This window comes from Ranitomeya imitator, chromosome 1 (genome assembly GCF_032444005.1).
Source record: "Ranitomeya imitator isolate aRanImi1 chromosome 1, aRanImi1.pri, whole genome shotgun sequence".
NCBI classification, from domain to species: Eukaryota; Metazoa; Chordata; class Amphibia; order Anura; family Dendrobatidae; genus Ranitomeya; species Ranitomeya imitator.
Genome location: NC_091282.1, coordinates 325,251,748 through 325,268,668, shown reverse-complemented (window position 1 = coordinate 325,268,668; position 16,921 = coordinate 325,251,748). Strand labels below are relative to the sequence as shown.

General features: G+C 46.7%; 1 long non-coding RNA gene across 1 annotated transcript in view; it reads right to left on the bottom strand.

Moving 5' to 3' along the window:
* LOC138657752 (uncharacterized) overlaps window positions 1-16,695 on the bottom strand; it is a 143,958-nt gene extending 127,263 nt beyond the window's left edge. The window contains exon 1 of the long non-coding RNA XR_011317168.1: window positions 16,672-16,695. This is a non-coding gene — a long non-coding RNA (uncharacterized lncRNA). The remainder of the gene's footprint in view (window positions 1-16,671) is intronic.
* Between the last annotated feature and the right edge of the window lie 226 nt (window positions 16,696-16,921).

The window sequence follows — 16,921 nt, the reverse complement described above, 5'->3', positions numbered from 1 at the left end:
TCGAAATGCAGTTCAAAATTGGCAACCGTAGTAAACAGGCGGCACAGCTTTGTTCAGTGGAGGAGAACAGCAAGGAGTGGCAGACACCGATAGTAGGCCCCAAACCAACTAGTACGCCAAATGCAGTTGTTCCATAGAAACTACAATTTAATGAGAGCCTGAAGATAGAAGCTCAGGAAAGGCAACCTGGAGAACACCTTGGAGTGTAACACACCATCTCTCTACACCCCATACGCAATTTGTAGGCCTAATGCAGCGTAGTTTCCAACAACTACTAAACGAGAGCATGAAGATCGAAGCAATGGAGAGGAAACCTGGAGAACACCTTGGAGTGGAACACACCATCTCTCTACACCCCATACCCAATTTGTAGGCCTAATGCAGTGTAGTTTCCAACAACTACTAAACGAGAGCCAGAAGATCGAAGCTCAGGAAAGGCAACCTGGAGAACACCTTGGAGTGGAACACACCATCTCTCTACACCCCATACCCAATTTGTAGGCCTAATGCAGCGTAGTTTCCAACAACTACTAAACGAGAGCCAGAAGATCGAAGCTCAGGAAAGGCAACATGGAGAACACCTTGGAGTGGAACACACCATCTCTCTACACCCCATACCCAATTTGTAGGCCTAATGCAGTGTAGTTTCCAACAACTACTAAACGAGAGCCAGAAGATCGAAGCTCAGGAAAGGCAACATGGAGAACACCTTGGAGTGGAACACACCATCTCTCTACACCCCATACCCAATTTGTAGGCCTAATGCAGTGTAGTTTCCAACAACTACTAAATGAGAGCCAGAAGATCGAAGCTCAGGAAAGGCAACCTGGAGAACACCTTGGAGTGGAACACACCATCTCTCTACACCCCATACCCAATTTGTAGGCCTAATGCAGTGTAGTTTCCAACAACTACTAAACGAGAGCCAGAAGATCGAAGCTCAGGAAAGGCAACCTGGAGAACACCTTGGAGTGGAACACACGATCTCTCTACACCCCATACCCAATTTGTAGGCCTAATGCAGTGTAGTTTCCAACAACTACTAAACGAGAGCCAGAAGATCGAAGCTCAGGACAGGCAACATGGAGAACACCTTGGAGTGGAACACACCATCTCTCTACACCCCATACCCAATTTGTAGGCCTAATGCAGTGTAGTTTCCAACAACTACTAAACGAGAGCCAGAAGATCGAAGCTCAGGAAAGGCAACATGGAGAACACCTTGGAGTGGAACACACCATCTCTCTACACCCCATACCCAATTTGTAGGCCTAATGCAATGTAGTTTCCAACAACTACTAAACGAGAGCCAGAAGATCGAAGCTCAGGAAAGGCAACCTGGAGAACACCTTGGAGTGGAACACACCATCTCTCTACACCCCATACCCAATTTGTAGGCCTAATGCAGTGTAGTTTTCTACAACTACTAAACGAGAGTCGGAAGACCGAAGCAATGTGGACGAAACCTGGGGAACACCTTGGAGTGGAACACACCATCTCTCTACACCCCATACCCAATTTGTAGGCCTAATGCAGTGTAGTTTCCAACAACTACTAAACGAGAGCATGAAGATCGAAGCAATGGAGAGGAAACCTGGGGAACACCTTGGAGTGGAACACACCATCTCTCTACACCCCATACCCAATTTGCAGGCCTAATGCAGCGTAGTTTCCAACAACTACTAAACGAGAGCATGAAGATTGAAGCAATGGAGAGGAAACCTGGGGAACACCTTGGAGTGGAACACACCATCTCTCTACACCCCATACCTAAATTGTAGGCCTAATGCAGCGTAGTTTCCAACAACTACTAAACGAGAGCCAGAAGATCGAAGCTCAGGAAAGGCAACCTGGAGAACACCTTGGAGTGGAACACACCATCTCTCTACACCCCATACCCAATTTGTAGGCCTAATGCAGTGTAGTTTCCAACAACTACTAAACGAGAGCCAGAAGATCGAAGCTCAGGAAAGGCAACCTGGAGAACACCTTGGAGTGGAACACACCATCTCTCTACACCCCATACCCAATTTGTAGGCCTATTGCAGCGTAGTTTCCAACAACTACTAAACGAGAGCCAGAAGATCGAAGCTCAGGAAAGGCAACCTGAAGAACACCTTGGAGTGGAACACACCATCTCTCTACACCCCATACCCAATTTGTAGGCCTAATGCAGCGTAGTTTCCAACAACTACTAAACGAGAGCATGAAGATTGAAGCAATGGAGAGGAAACCTGGGGAACACCTTGGAGTGGAACACACCATCTCTCTACACCCCATACCCGATTTGTAGGCCTAATGCAGCGTAGTTTCCAACAACTACTAAACGAGAGCCAGAAGATCGAAGCTCAGGAAAGGCAACCTGGAGAACACCTTGGAGTGGAACACACGATCTCTCTACACCCCATACCCAATTTGTAGGCCTAATGCAGTGTAGTTTCCAACAACTACTAAACGAGAGCCAGAAGATCGAAGCTCAGGAAAGGCAACCTGGAGAACACCTTGGAGTGGAACACACCATCTCTCTACACCCCATACCCAATTTGTAGGCCTAATGCAGTGTAGTTTTCTACAACTACTAAACGAGAGTCGGAAGACCGAAGCAATGTGGACGAAACCTGGGGAACACCTTGGAGTGGAACACACCATCTCTCTACACCCCCTACCCAATTTGTAGGCCTAATGCAGTGTAGTTTCCAACAACTACTAAACGAGAGCCAGAAGACCGAAGCAATGTGGACGAAACCTGGGGAACACCTTGGAGTGGAACACACCATCTCTCTACACCCCATACCCGATTTGTAGGCCTAATGCAGCGTAGTTTCCAACAACTACTAAACGAGAGCCAGAAGATCGAAGCTCAGGAAAGGCAACCTGGAGAACACCTTGGAGTGGAACACACGATCTCTCTACACCCCATACCCAATTTGTAGGCCTAATGCAGTGTAGTTTCCAACAACTACTAAACGAGAGCCAGAAGATCGAAGCTCAGGAAAGGCAACCTGGAGAACACCTTGGAGTGGAACACACCATCTCTCTACACCCCATACCCAATTTGTAGGCCTAATGCAGTGTAGTTTTCTACAACTACTAAACGAGAGTCGGAAGACCGAAGCAATGTGGACGAAACCTGGGGAACACCTTGGAGTGGAACACACCATCTCTCTACACCCCCTACCCAATTTGTAGGCCTAATGCAGCGTAGTTTCCAACAACTACTAAACGAGAGCATGAAGATTGAAGCAATGGAGAGGAAACCTGGGGAACACCTTGGGGAGGCAGACACCGTTAGTAGGCCCTACCAAAGTTGTACACCCAATGCAGTTTTAAAATTCCTAGAGGCTGAAAACAAGACTATTGACGCTCAGCTTTTTTCAAAGGAACACAGCTGAATTGAGTGGCGCAGACAGACACAGGTAGTAGGACTCAAACCAAAAATGTGGCTCACTGCAGCAGAAAAAAGTTACAGGGGTACACAAGCTGCAGTGCTCTGGGCAGTGGAGGACAAGTTCAATAGTGAACCGCAGACAGACTTTGTATGCCTACTATTAAAAAAAGGATGCTCTATGCAATTATAAATAGGTTCTAGGGGTACACGGGCAGCAGTGGTGTGGTCAGTGGAGGCCTAGTGGAAGGAGTGACCGCAGACAGGCATCGAAGGCCTAAAATAATAACACATGGCTGTAGGCAATTTTAAATTGGTTCCAGGGGTACACGGGCAGCAGTGGCCTGGTCAGTGTAGTAGTAGTAGAAAGAACGGACCGCAGACAGGCATCGAAGACCTAAAATAAAAAAATTGGGCTGGCTGTAGGCAATTTTAAATTGGTTCCAGGGGTACACGGGCAGCAGTGGCCTGGTCAGTGTAGTAGAAAGAACGGACCGCAGACAGGCATCGAAGGCCTAAAATAAAAAAATTGGGCTGGCTGTAGGCAATTTTAAATTGGTTCCAGGGGTACACGGGCAGCAGTGGTGTGGTCAGTGGAGGCATATTGTAAGGAGTGACCGCAGACAGGCATCGAAGGCCTAAAATAAAAAAATTGGGCTGGCTGTAGGCAATTTTAAATTGGTTCCAGGGGTACACGGGCAGCAGTGGTGTGGTCAGTGGAGGCCTAGTGGAAGTAGTGACCGCAGACAGGCATCGAAGGCCTAAAATAAAAAAATTGGGCTGGCTGTAGGCAATTTTAAATTGGTTCCAGGGGTACACGGGCAGCAGTGGCCTGGTCAGTGTAGTAGTAGTAGAAAGAACGGACCGCAGACAGGCATCGAAGGCCTAAAATAAAAAAATTGGGCTGGCTGTAGGCAATTTTAAATTGGTTCCAGGGGTACACGGGCAGCAGTGGTGTGGTCAGTGGAGGCATAGTGGAAGGAGTGACCGCAGACAGGCATCGAAGGCCTAAAGTAATAACACATGGCTGTAGGCAATTTTAAATTGGTTCCAGGGGTACACGGCCAGCAGTGGTGTGGTCAGTGGAGGCATATTGTAAGGAGTGACCGCAGACAGGCATCGAAGGCCTAAAATAATAACACATGGCTGTAGGCAATTTTAAATTGGTTCCAGGGGTACACGGGCAGCAGTGGTGTGGTCAGTGGAGGCCTAGTGGAAGTAGTGACCGCAGACAGGCATCGAAGGCCTAAAATAAAAAAATTGGGCTGGCTGTAGGCAATTTTAAATTGGTTCCAGGGGTACACGGGCAGCAGTGGTGTGGTCAGTGGAGGCATAGTGGAAGGAGTGACCGCAGACAGACATCGAAGGCCTAAAGTAATAACACATGGCTGTAGGCAATTTTAAATTGGTTCCAGGGGTACACGGCCAGCAGTGGTGTGGTCAGTGGAGGCATATTGTAAGGAGTGACCGCAGATAGGCATCAAAGGCCTAAAATAATAACACATGGCTGTAGGCAATTTTAAATTGGTTCCAGGGGTACACGGGCAGCAGTGGTGTGGTCAGTGGAGGCCTAGTGGAAGTAGTGACCGCAGACAGGCATCGAAGGCCTAAAATAAAAAAATTGGGCTGGCTGTAGGCAATTTTAAATTGGTTCCAGGGGTACACGGGCAGCAGTGGTGTGGTCAGTGGAGGCATATTGTAAGGAGTGACCGCAGACAGGCATCGAAGGCCTAAAATAATAACACATGGCTGTAGGCAATTTTAAATTGGTTCCAGGGGTACACGGGCAGCAGTGGTGTGGTCAGTGGAGGCATAGTGGAAAGAGTGACCGCAGACAGGCTTCGAAGGCCTAACATAACAAAAATGTCAATACAATGGTATTGTCAGTGGCAGGCATTGAAGGATGTCAGCGCATACACTAAACATTGGTGGAGCTGTGAGATAATTTTGCAAGTGGTAGAGCACTGTTTGAGCTGGGGGGGGGGAACTGTCTTGTGGCCGGCGGTACAGGCCCAGGGCCCCTCATATTACAACGGTGTGTCTGACGTTGGGTGCGCACCACCACCGCCAGAGACACTTTATTGTACTAGGAGGGACCCAGTGGCAGTGCCGTCGACCAAAAGCGGGCTCACCCACCTCTTCAGACAAACTGCACTCTCACGGGTGCTGTCGCCAAGTGTCGATACCACGGCCCCGTGTGGGGAGTTTGGCCATTTAGTGAGGTGTAAACATGTCGTATGCTGGACAATCAGGTGCAGAAAATTACGAGATTGGAAAAGGCATTCAGAATAGTCCACAGGCAAGACCTTTTCATAGGAAAGCTAGGTGTCAGCCGGGCAAGGTGGGGCAAAAGATTTCGAAATCCAGTTGTGGTTCATTTTAATGAAGGTTAGATCATCTACATTTTGGGTAGCCAGACGAGTCCTTTTTTCTGTTAGTATTGAACCTGCAGCACTGAATACTCTTTCTGATAGGACACTAGCTGCCGGGCAAGCAAGCTCCTGCAATGCATATTCTGCCAATTCTGGCCAGGTGTCTAATTTTGATGCCCAGTAATCAAATGGGAATGACGGTTGAGGGAGAACATCGATAAGGGATGAAAAATAGTTTGTAACCTTACTGGACAAATGTTGTCTCCTGTCACTTTGAATTGATGCTGCAGTACCTGTCCTGTCTGCGGTCATAGCAAAATCACTCCACAACCTGGTCAGAAAACCCCTCTGGCCAACGCCACTTCTGATTTCTGCCCCTCTAACTCCTCTGGTCTGCTGGCCCCTGCAGCTCGTGTGAGAACGATCACGGGCGCTGTGTGCAGGGAATGCCAGAAGCAAACGGTCAACAAGAGTTGATTGTTTGGTTGCTAATATTAGTTCCAAGTTCTCATGTGGCATTATATTTTGCAATTTGCCTTTATAGCGAGGATCAAGGAGGCAGGCCAACCAGTAATCGTCATCGTTCATCATTTTAGTTATGCGTGTGTCCCTTTTGAGGATACGTAAGGCATAATCCGCCATGTGGGCCAAAGTTCCAGTTCTCAAATCTGCGGTTGTGCTTGGTTGAGGGGCAGTTTCAGGCAAATCCACGTCACTTGTGTCCCTCCAAAAACCAGAACCCGGCCTTGCCGCGCCACCAATTTCCAGTGGCCCCGGAAAAGCTTCCTCATTAAAAATATAATCATCCCCATCATCCTCCTCGTCCTCCTCCTCCTCTTCGCCCGCTAACTCGTCCTGTACACTGCCCTGGCAAGACAATGGCTGACTGTCATCAAGGCTTTCCTCTTCCTCAGCTGCAGACGCCTGATCCTTTATGTGCGTCAAACTTTGCATCAGCAGATGCATTAGGGGGATGCTCATGCTTATTATGGCGTTGTCTGCACTAACCAGCCGTGTGCATTCCTCAAAACACTGAAGGACTTGACACATGTCTTGAATCTTCGACCACTGCACACCTGACAACTCCATGTCTGCCATCCTACTGCCTGCCCGTGTATGTGTATCCTCCCACAAAAACATAACAGCCCGCCTCTGTTCGCACAGTCTCTGAAGCATGTGCAGTGTTGAGTTCCACCTTGTTGCAACGTCTATGATTAGGCGATGCTGGGGAAGGTTCAAAGAACGCTGATAGGTCTGCATACGGCTGGAGTGTACGGGCGAACAGCTGATATGTGAGCAAAGTCCACGCACTTTGAGGAGCAGGTCGGATAACCCCGGATAACTTTTCAGGAAGCACTGCACCACCAGGTTTAAGGTGTGAGCCAGGCAAGGAATGTGTTTCAGTTGGGAAAGGGAGATGGCAGCCATGAAATTCCTTCCGTTATCACTCACTACCTTGCCTGCCTCAAGATCTACAGTGCCCAGCCACGACTGCGTTTCTTTCTGCAAGAACTCGGACAGAACTTCCGCGGTGTGTCTGTTGTCGCCCAAACACTTCATAGCCAATACAGCCTGCTGACGTTTGCCAGTAGCTGCCCCATAATGGGAGACCTGGTGTGCAACAGTGGCAGCTGCGGATGGAGTGGTTGTGCGACTGCGGTCTGTGGACGAGCTCTCGCTTCTGCAGGAGGACGAAGAGGAGGAGGAGGGGGTGCGAACGGCTACAGCCAACTGTTTCCTAGACCGTGGGCTAGGCAGAACTGTCCCAAACTTGCTGTCCCCTGTGGACCCTGCATCCACAACATTCACCCAGTGTGCCGTGATGGACACGTAACGTCCCTGGCCATGCCTACTGGTCCATGCATCTGTTGTCAGGTGCACCTTTGTGCTCACAGATTGCCTGAGTGCATGGACGATGCGCTCTTTAACATGCTCGTGGAGGGCTGGGATGGCTTTTCTGGAAAAAAAGTGTTGACTGGGTAGCTCGTAGCGTGGTACAGCGTAGTCCATCAGGGCTTTGAAAGCTTCGCTTTCAACTAACCGGTAGGGCATCATCTCTAACGAGATTAGTCTAGCTATGTGGGCGTTCAAACCCTGTGTACGCGGATGCGAGGCTAAGTACTTCCTTTTTCTAACCATAGTCTCATGTAGGGTGAGCTGGACTGGAGAGCTGGAGATCGTGGAACTAGCGGGGGTGCCGGTGGACATGGCAGACTGAGAGACGGTGGGAGATGGTATTGTTGCCACCAGTGCAGTGTTTTCTACTACGAAACTGGTGATTCCCTGACCCTGACTGCTTTGGCCTGGCAAAGAAACCTGCACAGATACTGCAGGTGGTGCGGAAAATGGTGGCCCTACACTGCCGGAAGGGATGTTGCGTTGCTGACTAGCTTCATTGGCCGAGGGTGCTACAACCTTAAGGGACGTTTGGTAGTTAGTCCAGGCTTGCAAATGCATGGTGGTTAAATGTCTATGCATGCAACTTGTATTGAGACTTTTCAGATTCTGTCCTCTGCTTAAGGTAGTTGAACATTTTTGACAGATGACTTTGCGCTGATCAATTGGATGTTGTTTAAAAAAATGCCAGACTGCACTCTTTCTAGCATCGGATACCTTTTCAGGCATTGCAGAGTGAGCTTTAACCGGATGGCCACGCTGTCCTCCAACAGGTTTTGGCTTTGCCACGCGTTTTGGGCAAGATACGGGCCCGGCAAATGGAACCTGTTGCGATGTTGATGCCTGCTGCGGCCCCTCCTCCTCCGCTTCAGAACTGCTGCCGCCTGCACCCTGTTCCCCCAATGGCTGCCAATCGGGGTCAAGAACTGGGTAATCTATTACCTCTTCTTGTAGCTCGTGTGCAACTTCGTCTGTGTCACCGTGTCGGTCGGTGGTATAGCGTTCGTGATGGGGCAACATAGTCTCATCAGGGTCTGATTCTTGATCATTACCCTGCGAGGGCAATGTTGTGGTCTGAGTCAAAGGACCAGCATAGTAGTCTGGCTGTGGCTGTGCATCAGTGCACTCCATGTCAGATTCAACTTGTAATGGGCATGGACTGTTAACTGCTTCACTTTCTAAGCCAGGGACGGTATGTGTAAAGAGCTCCATGGAGTAACCCGTTGTGTCGCCTGCTGCATTCTTCTCTGTTGTTGTTTTTGCTGAAGAGGACAAGGAAGCGACTTGTCCCTGACCGTGAACATCCACTAACGACGCGCTGCTTTGACATTTACCAGTTTCACGAGAGGAGGCAAAAGAGCTAGAGGCTGAGTCAGCAAGATAAGCCAAAACTTGCTCTTGCTGCTCCGGCTTTAAAAGCGGTTTTCCTACTCCCAGAAAAGGGAGCGTTTGAGGCCTTGTGTAGCCAGACGACGAACCTGGCTCCAAAGCTCCAGACTTAGGTGCAATATTTTTTTTCCCACGACCAGCTGATGCTCCACCACTACCACTACCCTCATTACCAGCTGACAATGAACGCCCCCGGCCACGACCTCTTCCACCAGACTTCCTCATTGTTTTAAAAACGTAACCAAACTAACGGTATTTGTTGCTGTCACACAACTTACACGGTGAGCTATAACTTCAGTATGATTTAGCTACCCCTTTACAGGTGAGTGAGACCACAACAAAAGTCAGGCACAATGTTACACACTCTGTTGTTGGTGGCAACAAATGAGAGAGATGCCACACACGCAGGACTGTCACTGAAGCACAAATGTAAATATTAATCTACCACTGATTTGATTTTTTTTTTTTTTTTCAGGGAGACGTTAGGAAAAAAAAATTATAGAATAAAATGATTTTTTTCAGGAAGAATTTAGAAACCGAATAAAATAAAATGATTTTTTTCAGGGAGAATTTAGAAAACAAATAAAACAAAAAAAGGCTTTCTATGGCCCACTGAGTGAGAGATGACGCACACAGGAGTCAGGAGTGGCACACAAGCCCAGAGGCCAATATTTATCTCCCACTGATTGATGTAGTGATTTTTTCAGGTAGATTTTGGAACCCAAATCAAGCTAAAAAAATAATAGGCTTTCTATGGCCCACAATTGGAGAGAGAGAGAGAGATGGCACACCCAGGAGTCAAGACTGGCACACAAGCAGAAAGGGCAATATTAATCTCCCACTGATTTGATTTTTTTTTTTTTTCAGGGAGACTTTAGGAAAAAAAATAATAGAATAAAATGATTTTTTCAGGAAGAATTTAGAAACCAAATAAAATAAAATGATTTTTTCAGGGAGAATTTAGAAAACAAATAAAACAAAAAAAGGCTTTCTATGGCCCACTGAGTGAGAGATGACGCACACAGGAGTCAGGAGTGGCACACAAGCCCAGAGGCCAATATTTATCTCCCACTGATTGATGTAGTGATTTTTTCAGGTAGATTTTGGAACCCAAATCAAGCTAAAAAAATAATAGGCTTTCTATGGCCCACAATTGGAGAGAGAGAGAGAGATGGCACACCCAGGAGTCAAGACTGGCACACAAGCAGAAAGGGCAATATTAATCTCCCACTGATTTGATTTTTTTTTTTTTCAGGGAGACTTTAGGAAAAAAAAATAATAGAATAAAATGATTTTTTCAGGAAGAATTTAGAAACCAAATAAAATAAAATGATTTTTTGAGGGAGAATTTAGAAAACAAATATAAGAAAAAATAGGCTTTCAATGGCCCACGGAGTGAGAGATGACGCACACAGAAGTCAGGAGTGGCACACAAGCCCAGAGGCCAATATTGTTCTCCCAATGATTGATGTAGTGATTTTTTCAGGTAGATTTTGGAACCCAAATCAAGCTAAAAAAATAATAGGCTTTCTATGGCCCACAATTGGAGAGAGAGAGAGATGGCACACCCAGGAGTCAAGACTGGCACACAAGCAGAAAGGGCAATATTAATCTCCCACTGATTTGATATTATTTTTTTTTTCAGGGAGACTTTAGGAAAAAAAAATAATAGAATAATATGATTTTTTCAGGAAGAATTTAGAAACCAAATAAAATAAAATGATTTTTTTCAGGGAGAATTTAGAAAACAAATAAAACAAAAAAAGGCTTTCTATGGCCCACTGAGTGAGAGATGACGCACACAGGAGTCAGGAGTGGCACACAAGCCCAGAGGCCAATATTTATCTCCCACTGATTGATGTAGTGATTTTTTCAGGTAGATTTTGGAACCCAAATCAAGCTAAAAAAATAATAGGCTTTCTATAGCCCACAATTGGAGAGAGAGAGAGAGATGGCACACCCAGGAGTCAAGACTGGCACACAAGCAGAAAGGGCAATATTAATCTCCCACTGATTTGATTTTTTTTTTTTTTCAGGGAGACTTTAGGAAAAAAAAATAATAGAATAAAATGATTTTTTCAGGAAGAATTTAGAAACCAAATAAAATAAAATGATTTTTTCAGGGAGAATTTAGAAAACAAATTAAAGGAAAAATAGGCTTTCTATGGCCCACGGAGTGAGAGATGACGCACACAGGAGTCAGGAGTGGCACACAAGCCCAGAGGCCAATATTGTTCTCCCAATGATTGATGTAGTGATTTTTTCAGGTAGATTTTGGAACCCAAATCAAGCTAAAAAAATAATAGGCTTTCTATGGCCCACAATTGGAGAGAGAGAGAGAGATGGCACACCCAGGAGTCAAGACTGGCACACAAGCAGAAAGGGCAATATTACTCTCCCACTGATTTGATTTTTTTTTTTTTTTCCAGGGAGACTTTAGAAAAAAAAATAATTAAAAAAAAAATGATTTTTTCAGGAAGAATTTAGAAACCAAATAAAATAAAAATGGTTTTTTCAGGGAGAATTTATAAAACAAATAAAACAAAAAATAGGCTTTCTATGGCCCACTGAGTGAGAGATGACGCACACAGGAGTCAGGAGTGGCACACAAGCCCAGAGGCCAATATTTATCTCCCACTGATTGATTTATTGATTTTTTCAGGTAGAATTTAGAACCCAAATCAACCAAAAAAATAAATAGGCTTTCTATGGCCCACTATTTGTGAGAGAGATGGCACGCTCAGGACTGGCACACAAGCCCAGAGGCCAATATTAATCTCCCACTTTTTATTTTTTTTCAGGGAAAATTTATAAACCCAATAAAAAAAATAAATAAATAGGCTTTCTATGGCCCACTATCTGAGAGAGAGAGATGGCACGCTTAGGACTGGCACACAAGCCCAAAGGCCAATATTAATCTCCCTTTTTTTTTCAGGGAGAATTTATAAAACCAAAAAAAAATAAATAAATAGGCTTTCTATGGCCCACTATTTGTGAGAGAGATGGCACGCTCAGGACTGGCACACAAGCCCAGAGGCCAATATTAATCTCCCACTTTTTTTTTTTTGTTCCAGGGAAAATTTATAAACCCAATAAAAAAAATAATAAATAGGCTTTCTATGGCCCACTATCTGAGAGAGAGAGATGGCACGCTTAGGACTGGCACACAAGCCCACAGGCCAATATTAATCTCCCACTGATTGATTTATTGATTTTTTCAGGTAGAATTTAGAACCCAAATAAAGCAAAAAAAAAAAAAATAGGCTTTCTATGGCCCACTGAGTGAGTGATGATGCACACAGGAGTCAGGAGTGGCACACAAGCCCTGAGGCCAATATTTTTCTCCCACTGATTGATGTAGTGATTTTTTCAGGTAGATTTTAGAACCCAAATCAAGCAAAAAAATAAATAGGCTTTCTATGGCCCACTGACTGAGAGATGGCACACACAGGAGTCAAGAGTGGCACACAAGCCCTGAGGCCAATATTTTTCTCCCACTGATTGATGTAGTGATTTTTTCAGGTAGATTTTATAACCCAAATCAAGCAAAAAAATAAATAGGCTTTCTATGGCCCACTGAGTGAGAGATGGCACACACAGGGATGGCACTCTAGCAGAAATGTCAATCTTAATCTCCCACAAAAAAAAAAAAAAACAGGGAGTGTCCAACAATTACTATCTCCCTGCAGTAATCTCAGCCAGGTATGGCAGGCAGCAATAAGGAGTGGACTGATGCACAAATTAAATAAAAAGTGTGGACAAACAAAAAAGATAGCTGTGCAGAAAGGAAGGAACAAGAGGATTTGTGCTTTGAAAAAAGCAGTTGGTTTGCACAGCGGCGTACACACAGCAATGCAGCTATCAGGGAGCCTTCTAGGGCAGCCCAATGAGCTACAGCGCTGAGGGGAAAAAAAAAAAAATGTAGCTTCCACTGTCCCTGCACACCGAAGGTGGTGTTGGGCAGTGGAAATCGCTACAGCACAAGCGGTTTGGTGGTTAATGGACCCTGCCTAACGCTATCCCTGCTTCTGACGAAGCGGCAGCAACCTCTCCCTAAGCTCAGATCAGCAGCAGTAACATGGCGGTCGGCGGGAACGCCCCTTTATAGCCCCTGTGACGCCGCAGACAGCAAGCCAATCACTGCAATGCCCTTCTCTAAGATGGTGGGGACCAGGACCTATGTCATCACGCTGCCCACACTCTGCGTTTACCTTCATTGGCTGAGAAATGGCACTTTTCGCGTCATTGAAACGCGACTTTGGCGCGAAAGTCGCGTACCGCATGGCTGACCCCGCACAGGAGTCGGATCGGGTTTCATGAAACCCGACTTTGCCAAAAGTCGGCGACTTTTGAAAATGAACGACCCGTTTCGCTCAACCCTAGTCCCTATTACTGCACCTGATACCCCAATACTGAGCCGCTGCTGCCGTATGTGTCCTTATTACTACACCTGATACCCCAATACTGAGCCGCTGCTGCTGTATGTGTCCCTATTACTGCCCCTGATACCCCAATACTGAGCCGCTGCTGCTGTATGTGTCCCTATTACTGCACCTGATACCCCAATACTGACCCCCGGCTGTCGTATGAGTCCCTATTACTGCTCCTGCAGTGTGGTACAAATGCAATGCTCCTCATACTGCATCACATAGTAATGCCACCACTGTGCCCTTACATAGTACAATGTCTCCTTTGTGCTCTCACAGTAGCCCCAAACTCTTTACAGGCCCCCACAGTAGTCCCCACACTGTATATAGGCCCCTACAATGTATGATGGCCCGACAGCAACCTTCAAACTGTATAGTGACCCCTGCGTTAGCTCCCACACTGTATAATGACTCCTGACTTAGGTCCCACGCTGTGTAACGGCTCCCACATTATCTACCACACTTTATAATGACCTCTCCATTAGCTTCCACACTGTATAATGACCCCTGCATTAGTGTCCATGCTGTATAATGACCCCTCCATTAGCTTCCACACTGTATAATGACCCCCGCATTAGCTTCCACGCTGTATAATGGAACCCGCTATAGCTCCCACTCCTTGGATTCTGGTCACTGTCTGTCCCTCTCTGGGGCTGATACTTGCACAGCCCTGAAATATATGACAAAGACATAAATAGAAGAAACAGCCAGTGGGTGTGTATAGAGGCCATCATATGGGTATAGCTCCCTGAATGTGTCCAGGTAACCCTAAAGAAATACTCTTGTCTGGACAAGACCCCAAAGAGGGAAATGGAAATGAGGGAATCAGAAAAAAGAGGGGGAGGTAGAATATTACCCATCTAAAGAAAAAAGTACACCCCCTGGCTCTTCTGTTCCTTTTTCCTCTTCTCCCCCTTGGGGATCTTGTGGTCTAGACTGAGTTTATGTAAATGGACCCGCACCCATGTGATTTTCTATATGCACCTACTTGCTGTTTCTATTTTCTTCTGTCTGGCTATTTTTCATCTTAATATATACTTACCTTGTAATGTCTTCACATACTGTTCCGTCCAGATGTGTCCAGATCCCAGAATTCTAAGAGGCGGAAGTTCACCGACCTCCATATTGGGACACCCAAGTGATGAGTGTCTCAATTTGGAAACTGTTTACGATACCAGCCTCTTGCGCGGTACCACCAGCTGAACACCGTCCACCACACACACTGTATATGTCGTACGCACAACACACCCACACACACTGTATACGCCGTAGGCAGTACACACACACTTTATACTCATCCTCTTGAGCGGTACCACCAGCGGAACACCGTTGCAAACATGCCACTGCCGGGATCAGCCGAATGACTCACTGACCGCCGCCATCTTTGTACAAGAGGAGCGCAGAGCACATGGGGTAGACAGGTCAAAGAAGAGAGCACAGACGGGGGAAAGAGAGAGTGGATAGGTGGGCGAGCACATGGGGGGGAGAGATTCTCAACGCTACAAAGCCTGCCCCCATCGTGACATTACCGCCTTCCAGATGCAATAGCATCGGGTCTCCATATAGTAAATATATATTCATCCTCAACTTTTTTAATAGAAGGCTTTACCTTTTATTTTTCATATTTCGCGTTTTTTATTTTTCGTGTTTACCACCTTAGATTTACTGATATGAAATCATGCAGACACCGGTCTGATAGGATCCTGACCCAGGCTACAGGATAGAACATATATATATGTCGGGGTCTTATCAGACCAGTGTCTTATATATATATATATATATATATATATATACTAGATGGTGGCCCGATTCTAACGCATCGGGTATTCTAGAATATGCATGTCCACGTAGTATATTGTCCAGCCACGTAGTATATTGCCCAGCCACGTAGTATATTGCCCAGCCACGTAGTATATTGCCCAGCCACGCAGTATATTGCCCAGCCCCGTAGTATATAGCAGAGCCACATAGTATATTGCCCAGCCACGTAGTATATTGCCCAGCCACGTAGTATATTGCCCAGCCACGTAGTATATTGCTCAGCCATGTAGTATATAGCAGAGCCACATAGTATATAGCAGAGCCACGTAGTATATTGCCCAGCCACGTAGTATATTGCCCAGCCACGTAGTATATTGCCCAGCCACGTAGTATATTGCCCAGCCACGTAGTATATAGCAGAGCCACGTAGTATATTGTCCAGCCACATAGTATATTGCCCAGCACAGAGCCACGTAGTATAGAGACTTAAAAAACAAATAAACATATACTCACCTATAGCTCATTGAAGTCCTGCTATACTCACCCTCCGCCGCCTTTCCCGCTTCTCTGGACGCTCCCGGGACCGCGCCATTGCAAGCGCACGCTTCCGGTCCCAGGGCTGGTGTGAGCAAGACCTATGATGACGTCGCGGTCACATGACCGTGAAGTCACGGCAGGTCCTTGTCGTACACCAACCCTGGGAGCGGAAGCTGCCGCTTGCAATGGAGCGGTCCCGGGAGCGTCCAGAGAAGCGGGAAAGGCGGCGGGGGGTGAGTATAGCAGGTTTTTTGTTTTTTTTAATTATTTTTAACATGACCTATTTTTACTATTGATGCTGCATACGCAGCATCAATAGTAAATAGTTGGGGACACACAGGGTTAATAGCAGCGGTAACGGAGCGCGTTACACCGCGGGCCGTCACCGCTGCCATTAACCCTGTGTGAGCGGTGAGTGGAGGGGATTACGGAGCGGGCGCCGGGCAGTGAGTGCAGGTGAGTAGGGGAGGGACTAATCGGACTGTGGCCGTCGCTGATTGGTCGTGGCAGCCATGACAGGCAGCTGCTGAGACCAATCAGCGAATGAATAACCGTGACAGAAGGAGACAGACAGACGGAAGTACCCCTTAGACAATTATGTATATAGATATATATATACTGACAAGACTGGTCAGTAATGTGCATTGAAAGACGTGACCTTGGCTGCAGGACCCCACACATGAGGATAGTTGACTCTTTCCCATATATGGTATATATAGGTAAGAGACATACCGTATATCCTCATCTGTGGGGTCCTGCAGCCAGGGTCACGTCTATGAGTGCACATTACTGACAAGCCGCCATAAATCTTCAGTGCCTTAGAAACTGCAGATACAGCACAGGAATCCTGCTGGGTGTTATCAGGAGAGCAGCAGAGTAGAGTAGAAGTGTGAGCTGTACTTACACCGCTGTGTCCTGCTCCTCTCTCACTCCTTCCTGTCTGCACTCAGCAGACATTGCATGCTCCTCAGCGTGCAATGTGGGCGTGTCTTCAGTATACTGGCACACAGGCAGCTGTCAGGTACAGTGCTGGTTAGGGTTGAGCGAAACGGGTCGAACATTTTCAAAAGTCGCCGACTTTTGGCTAAGTCGGGGTTTCATGAAACCCGATCCGACCCCTGTGCGGGGTCGGCCATGCGGTACGCGACTTTCGC